Raw genomic sequence first — 14,191 nt, forward strand, 5'->3', positions numbered from 1 at the left:
GGGGAATGGAAGGGGGGGCACCTCAGCCGGATGAGTGCACGACGCCAGATCCACGAGGGGGCTCAATGCCCACTGTTCAATCCTGGGGAGTGCAAAGCCACAGTCTCTCAAGTCTCTACAGTGGGTGGGTTGCCCACTGTTCAATCCTGGGGAGTGCAAAGCCACAGTCTCTCAAGTCTCTACAGTGGGTGGGTTGCCCACTGTTCAATCCTGGGGAGTGCAAAGCCACAGTCTCTCAAGTCTCTACAGTGGGTGGGTTGCCCACTGTAACATCCTGGGGAGTGCAAAGCCACAGTCTCTCAAGTGGATAACAGTCTCCACTGGTTCTGGAGGGGGACTGGTGCCCAGAGTGCTTCATCCTGTGAAGGACAGAGGTAGTGGATGGATGTCTCCACTGGTTCTGGAGGGGGACAGGTGCCCAGAGTGCTTCATCCTGTGAATGACATAGGTGGTGGATGGATCTCTCCACTGGTTCTGGAGGGGGACTGGTGCCCAGAGTGCTTCATCCTGTGAAGGACAGAGGTAGTGGATGGATCTCTCGACTGGTTCTGGAGGGGGACTGGTGTCCAGAGTGCATCACTCACCCTTGACATACCCAGTTGCGTCAGTGCCCCTGCCGCTCATGGGCTAGCGGTGCTTGAGTTGGCGGTGCCCTGTTCAGCGGTGCTTGAGTTGGCGGTGCCTGGCCCAGCGGTGCTTGAGTTGGCGGTGCCCTGTTCAGCAGTGCTTGAGTTGGAGGTGCCCTGTTCAGCGGTGCTTGAGTTTGCGGTGCCCTGTTCAGCGGTGCTTGAGTTGGCGGTGCCCTGTTCAGCGGTGCTTGAGTTGGCTTTGCCCAGCCCAGCGGTGCTTGAGTTGGTGGTGCCCTGTTCAGCGGTGCTTGAGTTGGCGGTGCCCTGTTCAGCGGTGCTGGTGGTCCTTCATGGCCCAGCGGGCTTGTGCTGGCGGTCCTTCATGGCCCAGCGGGGCTTGTGCTGGCGGTCCTTTATGGATCAGCGGGGCTGGGGCTGGCGGGGCCCTCCTGGGCAGCTGGGCTGGGGCTGGTGGGGCCCTTCTGGGCAGCTGGGCTGGGGCTGGCGGGCCCTCCTGAGCAGCTGGGCTGGGGCTGGCAGGGCCTTCCTGGACAGGGGGGATGATGGCAGTCTTCGCTGTACAGTTCTTCCCAGACTTGCCGGGTTTCTTGTGGCCCTTCCCCACCTTGGGAGGTGTCACAGCTGACTCCCACCGGGACCCCTGGGAGTGGCTTTGGTGGCTGGAGTCTTCCCCCTCTCCCGCCGGTCACTGGCCAACTTCTGATGCTTCACAGGTGGGGGACTGGCTGTGCTGTGGCTCCGTGCCAAACTGGCTGTCTTGGTGGCCAGTGCACTCCACATACCCGTGACTACAGGCACCACTGGTCCCGGAGATGTTGTGGCTGAGGTGCTAGTTCGGGACCTATGTGATGGACGGGGTGGGGGAGGTGTGGGAAAAAGGTCAAGGCTGGACATTAAGGCCCGTATTTATACTTTTTTTGCGCCGCATTTGCGTCATTTTTTTATGCAAAAACAGCGGAAACTTGCAAAATACCATTGTATTTTGTAGGTTTGCGCCGTTTTGCGTCAAAAAGCGGCGCAAATGCGGCGCTAAAAAAAGTATAAATACGCGCCTATATATTTTTGGGACACACTGGGACGGGTAGCTGGAGGGGGTTTGGGAGTGGAGGAAGAGGTGGTGGTAGTAGGAGGTGTATGTTTGGTGACTTTGGGTGCAGGTGCATGCGCTGGAGGCTGTCATGATGTGGATGGCTGTTGGGTGGTTGTGTGGCTGCGTTTGTGTATCTTGGGAGGGGGCGTCACAGACACACTGGAAGAGGACACAGGGGACGTGTGAATGGTAGTGGGGGTGGTGAGTGCACGTGAGCGGGGTGTGCTGGTAGGTGTGGCTGTAGAGGTAGTGCATGCAGGTGTGAGGGGAGATGACGAGGAGGGGGACACAGTGGAGGCAGTGGATGTTGGTGTGTCTGCATGTGTGTGTTGCTTGCGTGAGGGCCTGTGGGATGTGTGGTGCTTATGTTTGCCTGAGCTTCCCTTGTGTGTTGACGTGTGTGCATGCTGGTCTGTAGGTGTTCTTGGGATAGGCAGAGGTACAAGGGATTGTGTCTGGGTGGAGGAAGTTGGAGGGGGGAGGCTAGAGACGGGGACAATGGCTGCCATCAGTGCTGAGGCCAGAGTTTGAAAAGCTCGGTGAAGGGCCGCCTGACCAGAATGAATGCCCTCCAGGAATGCATTAGTTTGTTGCAACTGCCTTTCAACACCCTGGATGGCATTAAAAACGGTAGACTGCCCAACAGTGAGGGACCTGAGGAGGTCAATGGCCTCCTCACTGAGGGCAGCAGGGGTGACTGGGGCAGGGCCTGAGGTGCCTGGGGCGAAGGTGATGCCCACCCTCCTGGGTGAGCGGGCACTGGGCAAAGGCAGAGGGGCTGCTGGGAGGGCGGTGCTGTACCTGTAGATGCGGGGGCACAGATGTTGCCCTCACTACAAGGGAGCTCCCATCAGAGGACGTGTCCGTGTCGCTGGTGTCAGCACCTGTCCCTGCCGTGAAGCTCCCCTCGCCCTCCATCCCACTGGTGAATTCCGAGTCTGTAGTCTCGCCCTCCAGGGCCATGTGGGATGCAGCTCCCTCGTGCTCCGGTGCCACTGCTCTTCCGCCTTATGATGCTAATGCACACAAGAACAGGGAGACCACAAAAAGGGAGGGGACGACAGAAGAAAGACATGTTGAGTGCATGGATTACCGCTACCGTTGGCGGACAAGACAGACACAGAAGCACCCTGCACTACGCTGCGCTCTTGGGCTCCAATGTTCACTTCCTGGGAAATGGCACACAAGGCTATGGACGACATCTGCACACATAGATGACACAGGGGCATGAATAGCTGTATTTGGCACAGAGGTGGGCTGGGATCCACATGGCCTGCCTTACGGAGGGGCCTTGCCTACGGAACTCGCCCTGGCCTAGGGAAAACCACAGCCCTCCTCCCCCACCCAGACAACTCCACTGAACGCAAAGTCAGCAGAATGAGAGTGTACTCACCCCCTTGTGTCTGCTGTGATGCCCTCAAGCGCCCATCCAACTCCGGGTAGGCCACTGCCAGGATCCTGAACATTAGGGGGGTCATGGTGTGACGGCACTCCTCCCACATTGGGAGGCCAACCCCAGCTGAGCCTCTGCCGTCTTCTTGCTCCAGCGGCGAATGTCCTCCCATCTTTTCCGGCAGTGGGTGCTCCGTCTGTGGTAGACCCCCAGGGTCCGGACGTCCTTGGCGATGGCATGCCAAATATTTTTCTTCTGGGGGGCGCTGACCTACATGAATTGTACAGGGGAAGAAGAGAAGTCATTACCAACTGCACCGTCAAAGTGATTGGCCCCCATCCCTACCCTTGGCATGTGGCACATGCATTCACCGTCTTTCATGCACGCAGGACTCTGCCCCCTTCCTAATTACATCCATCCCTCTCCACACAGGCAAAGCCCATACAACATGCTCCCTGTGTACTTACCTGTTTGTCTGGAGGACCGTAGAGTAGCGTGTACTGGGGAGGACCCCATCCACGAGCTTCTCCAACTCCTCCGATGTGAAGGCAGGGGCCCTTTCCCCAGACACTCGAGCCATTGTATCTTCCAGACCGAGGTCACAGCAGCACTTGCAGTGTAGGTCCACTCCTGTCGAAGATCAGGTATCGAGTGATTGAACACATAGAAAATGGCGGTCACGTCCGCGGCGGTGCATACCGTCACCGCCGGCGTACATCGTCATTGGCTCCTGGGACCCATAGGGCCCAATGTTAACCAATGCAGCATTGCGCCGCGGTCTTCGACCGCCTACCGCAACGGTGTACAACGCCTCACATCCCATTGTCCCACTTTACAGGTCAGGCAGCCGCCATTTCAGGGGCCCACATGGCTTCATTTCCAACTGCGTCACACATACCTATGCCTAGTCTCAACACACATACAGGCCACCTTTTGTGTATGATTGGTGTTCTGTGTAAACTGTGGGTACGTACCTCTGAGTTGTTTGACCCTGTGCTTGCTGTTGTCCTTCATAGGCACCGTCCGCTGGGACATGTGAGGAAATGGCGGCATCCTCCAGTGTACTGGCCATTGGTGGACCTGTCGACAATGGAGGAGCGACATTTGATAATCACCTACAGGCTTGACCGTGCCACAATCCAGGAACTGTGTACCCAGTTGGAGCCAGACCTGATGTCAGCAATCCGCCATCCCACAGGAATCCCCCCTCAAGTGCAGGTGCTGTCAATGCTCCATTTCCTTGCAAGTGGGTCTTTTCAAACAACTGTGGCCATGGCATCAGAGATGTCCCAGCCTATGTTTTCCAACGTATTGTCCAGAGAGTTGTCTTCCCTTCTGAAACACATGCGGAGCTACATCGTTTTCCCTCAGGTGGAGGATTTGCCTACAGTGAAAGATGATTTCTATGCCCAGGGACATATCCCCAACATCATAGGTGCCATTGATGGGACCCATGTGGCTTTTGTCCCCCCCCACAGGAGTGAACAGGTGTACAGAAACCGGAAGAGTTATCATTCTATGAATGTACAGATGGTATGTTTGGCAGACCAGTACATCTCCCATGTGAATGCCATGTTCCCTGGCTCAGTGCATGACGCCCACATCCTGCGCAATAGCAGCATCCCTTATGTGATGGGTCAACTCCAGAGGCACTGTGTGTGGCTATTAGGTGAGCACCTGGAAGCAAGTCAATGGGATTGGTTGTCTGGGTCTGTTAGTGTGTGTCTAACAGTTGCCCCTCACCATTTGCAGGTGACTCTGATTACCCCAACCTGTCATGGCTCCTGACCCCAGTGAGGAATCCCAGGACCAGGGTAGAGGAACGCTACAATGAGGCCCGTGGGCAAACTAGGAGGGTGATCGAGCGGACCTTTGGCCTCCTGAAGGCCAGGTTCAGGTGCCTGCATATGACAGGTGGATTCCTATAATACTCACCAAAGAAGGTGTGCCAGATCATCGTGGCTTGCTGTATGCTTCACAACTTGGCTTTTCGACGCCAGGTGCCTTTTCTGCAGGAGGATGGTCCAGATGGCGGTGTTGTGGCAGCTGTGGAGCCTGTGGACAGTGATGAGGCGGAAGCAGAGGAAGAAGACATGCACAACAGGGACTCAGTGATCCAGCAATATTTCCAGTGAAACACAGGTAAGAATACAATCCTGACTACTAAGTGTACTTTTACACTAATACCTCTCTCCTCTCTGTCGTTTTCACCCAGTGTATGGTCACTGAGTTGTCACTTTTCCTTACGGTTTCACAGATGTGGGTCCCACTGTGTGACATCTGCTTAGATTCCTCATGGACTAGAGCTGTGTGACATAGGTATGTTGACATTACTATTTAAAATACATTTTGTCACTGTAATTGCTAATACACTATTTCAAAATCACAGACAGACTCCAGATCATTTTGTGCTTTAGGTGTGTTTATTTAAATGCAAAATATTGGAGGGGGTAGTGAAATGGTGAGGGGTGCTGGCGGAGGAGTGTCCATGGCAGAGTTCAGTCTATTAGTCTCACAGGTGCATTGCCCATATGGGCATAGGAAGTGGAGCTGGGACAGTTTAATTATGGACAGGGTGACAAAGTGGGACAGTAGGATGACAATCAGGGTGGTCTCATTTCTTGGCGGGGGTCTTGGCATCGTTCTCTGTCTTGTTCCTGGATCTCAGGGACCGTTTGTGGGGTGGTTCTTCCTCTGCAGGGGGTGGGGTGCTGGTGTGGTGGTCCTGTGGCGGGCGTCCTGTCCACTAGCGCCGGCGGAGGTGGTGGGCAGTTCATCGTCCATGCTAGTGTCAGGGTCCCCTTGTAGTGCCACAGTGTCCCTCCTGGTGTTGAGTACTTCCTTCAGCATCCCTACGATGGTGCCCAGGGTGGAGCTGATGGTTCTGAGTTCCTCCCTGAAGCCCATATACTGTTCCTCCTGCAAGCGCTGGGTCTCCTGAAACTTGGCCAGTACCGTTGCCATCGTCTCCTGGGAGTGGTGGTATGCTCCCATGATGGAGGAGAGGGCCTAGTGGATAGTGGGTTCCCTTGGCCTGTCCGCCCCCCGTCGCACGGCAGCCCTCCCAGTTCCCCTGTGTTCCAGTGCCTCCGTCCCCAGGTCCCTGTTGTTTTTGGGGTGGTGGGTTATTCTGGGTTCCCTGTAGTGGTGGACACACAGCTGATTGACGTGTCCTGGGGACGGAGGTATGGGCCCGCTCGGTGTGTGCTGTGCTGGTGTTTCCAGAGGGGGGAAGGTCTGTGGTGGGCTGTGCCTGTGTGAGGGGAACCGATTGTCCAAAGGTCCCCGATGGTCCGGACTGGTCATCTAGATCCAGTTGGACAGAGGTGCTGTCATCACTGTGGGCCTCTTCTGTTGGTGGTGTGGACATGTGTGGACCCTCCTGTCCGGTGACGTTGGGTAGGGGTCCTGCAGGGGTATAAAAGGATGTTTGTTAAATCTGTGTGTGTAATGGTGTTCAATGGGAGGGTGAGCCTGTACCCCAGTGCTAGCATTCCTGTGTGGGAGCTTGTGTGATGGTGGTTTAGGGGGGTGTATGGGTATGTGCAGTGGGCATGCTTTAGTGACGGGTGTCCATGCTTTGTTGTGGCATGCAGGGCTTGGTGTTAGGATGTGTGGTTTGTTATGTTGAGACATTTGTGAGGAGTTAGAGTGATGGGGTGAGGGTGAGGGTGGGGGTATGTGCTGGCATGCAGGTAGGGTGGGGGATGTAATAGTTAAGATTTGACTTACCAGAGTCCATTTCTCCACCTACTCCTGCGAGGCCCTCAGGATGCAGAATCACCAAGACCTGCTCCTCCCATGTTGTTAGTTGTGGGGGAGGAGGTGGGGGTCCGCCGCCAGTCCGCTGAACCGCCAGGTGGTGTCTTGAGACCACGGAAGGCACCTTCCCCCGTAGGTCGTTCCACCTTTTCCTGATGTCCTCCTGATTTCTTGGGTGTTGTCCCACTGCGTTGACCCTGTCCACTATTCTTCGCCATAGCTCTATCTTCCTTGCAATTGAGGTGTGCTGCACCTGTGATCCGAATAGCTGTCGCTCTACCCAGACGATTTCCTCCACTATGACCCTGAGCTCCTCCTCCGAGAACCTGGGGTGTCTTTGCCATGCTATGGGGTGGTGTAGGTGATGTGATGTGTGGGGTGGAGTGTGTGGTGATAAGTGTGGTGATATGTAGTGGTGTGTTGTGTGTGGTGCGTGGAAGTTGTGTGGGTGATGGTGTTGTGTGCCTGTGTATGCTGTTGTTCTTGCTTGTAGTGTCTCTCTCTGGCCTTCTTTCTGAATTTTTTGTCGTGGGGGCTTGTGGGTGATGTGTGTGTGTGTTTTATATTGTAATGGGTGTGTGGGAGTGGTGTGTGTATATGTCTCAGGTGTGTATATTTTGAATTGTCCAATGTGGGGATGTTTTGTAAGAGTGTGTGTATTTTGAGCGCGGCGGTGTGTACTGCCAATGGAATACCGCGGATGAAAGACTGCCGCGTGGATTCGTGTGACGTGATAGTGTGGGCGTATTTCTGTTGGCGTGACGGTGGAGGACTTGTTTTCACCAGTTTATCTCTGACCTTTGGTGTGGCGGACTTGTGTGGGTGTCTGAATTTTGGTGGATTCAAAGATGTGGGCCATAATAGCTGTGGCGGAATTCCGTGGCCGCTGCGGTGTGTAGGCGGTCTTCTGCAAGCGGCTTTTATCGCCAATGTTGTAATGACCGCCAATGTCTCTTATCATCCGCAGGAAGTGAGATGCAGGCCACACCATCTTGTTCATCAGGGTTGCATGTCATTTGATGCCATTGGTGTCACCAACCTGGAAAACCAGTCTCATGCTACCAGTAAGCCTTGTGTGATAAATTGTTTAAAAAGTAGCCCAAATGATAACACAACAATGCCGAGAGATCTGACCGAAGGGCCAATCAAATGCAACTAGGAAGTGGGAAGAGAAATTCCTGCTGATGAATAATTTACTTTAAAAAATACCCCAAATGTTTACACAATTATGTTGAGAGATGTGACTGAGAAGACAATCACATGTGACCAGGAAATGGAAAGAGATATAAGACAGGTGGCTGCATTTGTACGGTTGCAAACCACGGTGAGGAGTGAGAATGAAGTAAGTGGTGAGTGGAATACGGCCTTCCCTTGGTACAGTATTGTTAGTAAGACTAATGTAGATTTGAGATTAGTAGATAGCACTGACAGAGTTTACAGACACTTTTGATGGAGTCAACAACTCTATCTCCTAGTAGGCACCGTCATGCATTACAGAAAACAGTAGCGATAAACTGATATAAACCACATTTTGCTTACACTTTTTCATTTCCACTGACATAAAATTAGAGTCTGACTGTTAAAACATTTGCCCTACCTCATTGATATAAAAGGAGTAAAGAGCCAAATATATCACAAAGCACATTTGCTTGGAGACAGTGCCTGGGGTGGAGAACAATCTTACTAATAATATGGATACAATGAGACACAGTGGAGATGAAGAACTGTCTAGGAGAGTGGCAGGGCTCATTAGGAGCCCATAGCTATATCCACCTATAGCATGTGCAGTGTTACCTTATACACAGGTGTTTGGTGTGGGTTTGGTGTAGGTTTAAATAAGAGACATGTAGTCTATGTAAATGTATAATAAGTAAAATAGTATAAAATGGTGTGTGATTTTTCTTATCTCTCCACATGTACCCACTGATGATTTAGCCTGTCTAGATGTAATCTTAAATCTATGCATGGTAAGAATGTGTGCATGATATGTAAGTAGGGACAAATCCCCACTTTTTTACCTAATATGGATGAGACAATACATAGGGATCTCAAAATATGGTACAGACGAAAGCCTCAGTATCTTCTAGTAAGGCTAAAACATGACCTCGATGTAGGATACTTTGGTAATTTTACCCCACATAATGCTTACATTTGTTTTTAACACTGCCAAGGCAATATTCTGATAATAAAGTTTGTTGCAGGCACTCTAAAACGAAGCATGCCTTCAGGTTTTCCCAAAGGGTGAGAGCTTTAGAGGGAAATTACTCATGTGCTGGTACCATCCAAGAGTACTCGACTCGTAGGGGACCCCTTGTTTTGATTCAAATGTAGTTCAAGGCAGGCTTCAGGCAGCAGAGCAGTTCTTCCAGGTGTACTAACGCATTCATCCAAAGTACACATAAGGCCACAGCAGCAGGCAGTCCTCTGAAAGTGATTCCGCTGGTCCAGAAAGTAAACTGAATAGTGGGTCTAAAGAGTTCTTTTTATACCTAGTGCCTTCTTCCAAGTAGGAGAACTTTCTATAAAACTCTCTTTGCAGTTCTTGGAGGTTCCTGCCTTCCCTGCCTTGGCTCCAGCTTGCCTGCCTAAACAGTGAGGTAGTTTGAAGTCCTTTGTGTGAAGGCCTACTGACTTGTAAGTTGGACTGTGCTCAGCTATGTCCCCTTTCCTGCCAGTGATGGTCCATCCAGGCACTCTTGGGGGCATATTTATACTCCGTTTGCGCCGAATGTGCGTCGTTTTTTTCGACGCAAATTCGGCGCAAAACTAACGCCATATTTATACTTTGGCGTTAGACGCGTCTAGCGCCAAAGTATGGGCAAATAGCGTCATTTTTTTGCGTGAACGCCTTCCTTGCGTTAATGAGATGCAAGGAAGGCGTTCCCGTCTAAAAAAATGACGGCGACGCAAATGCGTCGTATTTATACTCCCGGGCAAAAATCACGCCCGGGAGTGGTCGGGTCAAAAAACCCCGCATTTGCGCCACTTTTTAACGCCTGGGTCAGGGTAGGCGTTAAGGGGCCTGTGGGCTCAAAATGAGCCCACAGGTGCCCTCCCCTGCCCCCAGGGACCCCCCCTGCCACCCTTGCCCACCCCAGGAGGACACCCAAGGATGGAGGGACCCATCCCAGGGACATTCAGGTAAGTTCAGGTAAGTATAAAAAAAAATTCTTTTTCTTTTTTTGGGTGGCATAGGGGGGCCTTATTTGTGCCCCCCTACATGCCACTATGCCCAATGACCATGCCCAGGGGACATAAGTCCCCTGGGCATGGCCATTGGGCAAGGGGGCATGACTCCTGTCTTTACTAAGACAGGAGTCATGTAAATGGCGTCTGGGCGTCGTTAAAAATGGCGCAAATCGGGTGGAGGCGATTTTTTTCGTCAACCTGACTTGCACCATTTTTAAGACGCCCTAGCGCCACTTTTCCCAACGCCGGCGCTGCCTGGTGTACGTGGTTTTTTTCCACGCACACCAGGCAGCGCCGGTCTGCTTGCGCCGGCTAACGCCATTCAATAAATACGGCGCCCGCATGGTGCTTCAGAATGACGTTAGCCGGCGCAAATTTTTTTTACGCTAAACTGCGTTAGCGCAGTTTAGCGTCAAAAAGTATAAATACGGGCCTTAATCTCTCTATTGTGTGCCTGTCCGGAGGTATAAATAAAGTCCAACTGCTATGCCAAGTACACCCAGTTGTATGGCCCAGAAACAGGCTGCAGGCACAGACAGCAAGGGCAGGAAACTGCCAACTTTCTAAAAGTGACTTTTGAAAACGTATAAAGTAAAATCCTACTTTATCATTGAAGATGATTTTAAATAACATTTTCATAGACACCAAGCATAAAATCTATACCTGTGCCTAATCAAAAGTTAGCATTTATTAAATCTAATAAGGTAACCCAATGTTATTCTATGGAAGAGGTAAGCTTCATAGTAGTGAGAAAAAATATTTAGGAATTTTTCACTACCAAGACATGTAAAACGTAAATGTACATGTACAGCATTTTTTGTCACAATGCATCCTGTCCTATGGGATATGTAAGGCCTACCACAGGGGAGTCTTGTGAATAATAAATGGGGAATTTAAGGCTTGGCAATGGGGTAATTCTGCCAAATTGAATTGGCAGTTTGAAAATGCATTCAGGCTGTAAAGGCAGACCTGGGCAATGTTTTAAGGAGCTACCTAAGTGGATGGCCCAATAAGTGATGCAGGCCCACTAGCAGCATTTAACTTTCAGGCCCCGGGTATATGGTATACTGCTGCATTAGAGACATATAAATACAATAAATATGTCGATCAGATGTAAATCAATTTCACCATGTTGTAGCGAGTGAGCACAAGTATTTTACAGAGTTCTAAGGGCAGCACAAAAGAATTAAAAAACATTGGAGAGTGAAGACAAAACATTTGGAAAATACCACCCTAAGGCTGACAGGTCTAACAATTTCATTCACTATTTTGCCCACTCCAGGAAGCAAGGTAGCAAACTCACAAACCTCAAGCAACTTAGCACAAAACCAGTAATTCTATTCACTTTTCATTGTTCACACTTGGGTGAACCTTGTAAACATCTTCCTAGGAATCTAGTTTCCTAGTATAGTCATAAATTACTTCTGAGTGAAGCCCAAGAACAGTTTAGTAACTAGGGTGTACTTTCCTATTTGGTGTCCAAATATCTTTCAGAAGATGTCAAAAAGATTTTGTTAGGGGCTGAATAAATTGACACTGCCTCCATGTAAACCTCTTCAATAAAGATGAATGTACCATGCAAAAACACTGGGGAGTTCATACTAAATAATAAAGTAGCAACAGACAAAGTCCTTCATTACTGCTCCGGTGGTCTTTTTCCAAGACCGCTGAAGCCGCGGCAGCCAGCATACCGCCAGTGCTGGTGGTATGCTGGCTGCCCTTTTTGGAATTTTCTGATGGGCCAGCGGGCGAAAACAGCGCTTCCACCCACAGGCCCAGCGGAAAACTCACCACAACATTGACGATGGCTCGTAATCGAGCTGGCAGCAATGTTGTGGTGCGTCGGGTGCGTAATGCGGGCAGTGAAAGGAAAGACGAGGCTGTCCATGGGGGCCTCTGTGTGAGAAAGTAGCCTCTTTCTAGCCTTGCTACCCCCACTTTTGGCCTGTTTGTGAGTGTATGTCAGGGTGTTTTCACTCTCTCACTGGGATCCTGCTAGCCAGGGCCCAGTGCTCATAGTGAAAACCCTATGGTTTCAGTATGTTTGTTATGTGTCACTGTGACCCTGCTAGTCAGGACCCCAGTGCTCATAAGTTTGTGACCTATATGTATGTGTTCCCTGTGTGATGCCTAACTGTCTCACTGAGGCTCTGCTAACCAGAACCTCAGTAGTTATGCTCTCTCTTTACAAATTGTCACTAACAGGCTAGTGACCAATTTCACCAATTCACATTGGCATACTGGAACACCCTTATAAATTCCCTAGTATATGGTACTGAGGTACACAGGGTATTGGGGTCCCAGGAGATCCCTATGGGCTGCAGCATTTCTTTTGCCACACATAGGGAGCTCTGACAATTCTTACACAGGCCTGCCACTGCAGCCTGAGTGAAATAATGCCCACATTATTTCACAGCCATTTACCACTGCACTTAAGTAACTTACAAGTCACCTATATGTCTAACCTTTACCTGGTAAAGGTTGGGTGCTAAGTTACTTAGTGTGTGGGCACCCTGGCACTAGCCAGGGTGCCCCCATAGTGTTCAGGGCAAATTCCCCAGACTTTGTGAGTGCGGGGACACCATTACCTGCGTGCACTATACATAGGTCACTACCTATGTATAGCGTCACAATGATAACTCCGAAAATGGTCATGTGCATGTCTAAGATCATGGAATTGTCACCCCAATGCTATTCTGGCATTGGGGAGACAATTCCATGATTCCCCGAGTCTCTAGCACAGACCCGGGTACTGCCAAACTACCTTTCCCGGGGTTTCACTGCAGCTGCTGCTGCTGCCAACCCCTCAGACAGGTTTCTGCCCTCCTGGGGTCCAGCCACGCTTGGCCCAGGAAGGCAGAACAAAGGACTTCCTCAGAGAGAGGGTGTTACACCCTCTCCCTTTGGAAAAAGGTGTCAGGGCTGGGGAGGAGTAGCCTCCCCCAGCCTCTGGAAATGCTTTGATGGGCACAGATGGTGCCCATCTCTGCATAAGCCAGTCTACACCGGTTCAGGGATCCCCCAGCCCTGCTCTGGCACGAAACTGGACAAAGGAAAGGGGAGTGACCACTCCCCTGACCTGCACCTCCCCTGGGAGGTGCCCAGAGCTCCTCCAGTGTGCTCCAGACTCTGCCATCTTGGAAACAGAGGTGCTGCTGGCACACTGGACTGCTCTGAGTGGCCAGTGCCATCAAGTGATGTCAGAGCTCCTTCTGATAGGTTCTTACCTGTGTTGCTAGCCTATCCTCCTTCCTAAGTAGCCAAACCTCCTTTTCTGGCTATTTAGGGTCCCTGCTTTGGGGAATTCTTCAGATAACAAATGCAAGAGCTCACCAGAGTTCCTCTGCATCTCTCTCTTCACCTTCTGCCAAGGAATCGACCGCTGACTGCCCTGGATGCCTGCAAAACTGCAACAAAGTAGCAAAGACGACTACTGCAACCTTGTATCGCTGATCCGGCCGCCTTCTCGACTGTTTTCCTGGTGGTGCATGCTGTGGGGGTAGTCTGCCTCCTCTCTGCACTAGAAGCTCTGAAGAAATCTCCTGTGGGTCGACGGAATCTTCCCCCTGCAACTGCAGGCACCAAAAGACTGCATCACTGGTCCTCTGGGTCCCCTCTCAGCACGACGAGCGTGCTCCCTGGAACTCAGCAACTCTGTCCAAGTGACTCCCACAGTCCAGTGACTCTTCAGTCCAAGTTTGGTGGAGGTAAGTCCTTGCCTCCCCACGCTAGACTGCATTGCTGGGTACCGCGTGATTTACAGCTGCTCCGGCTCCTGTGCACTCTTCCACGATTTCCATTGTGCACAGCCAAGCCTGGGTCCCTGACACTCTAACCTGCAGTGCACGACCTCCTGAGTTGTCCTCCGGCGTCGTGGGACCTTGTTGTGTGACTTCGGGTGAGCTCTGGTTCACTCTTCTTTGTAGTGCCTGTTCCAGCACTTCTGCGGGTGTTGCTTGCTTCTGAGTGGGCTCTTTGTCTTGCTGGATGCCCCCTCTGTCACCTCACACAATTGGCGACATCCTGGTCCCTCCTGGGCCACAGCAGCATCCAAAAACCCTAACCGCGACCCTTGCAGCTAGCAAGGCTTGTTTGCGGTCTTTCTGCGTGGGAACACCTCTGAAAGCTTCTGCTCGACGCGGGACATCCATCCTCCAAAGGGGAAGT

The sequence above is a fragment of the Pleurodeles waltl genome, chromosome 8 (assembly GCF_031143425.1).
Source record: "Pleurodeles waltl isolate 20211129_DDA chromosome 8, aPleWal1.hap1.20221129, whole genome shotgun sequence".
In the NCBI taxonomy this organism is placed as follows: Eukaryota; Metazoa; Chordata; class Amphibia; order Caudata; family Salamandridae; genus Pleurodeles; species Pleurodeles waltl.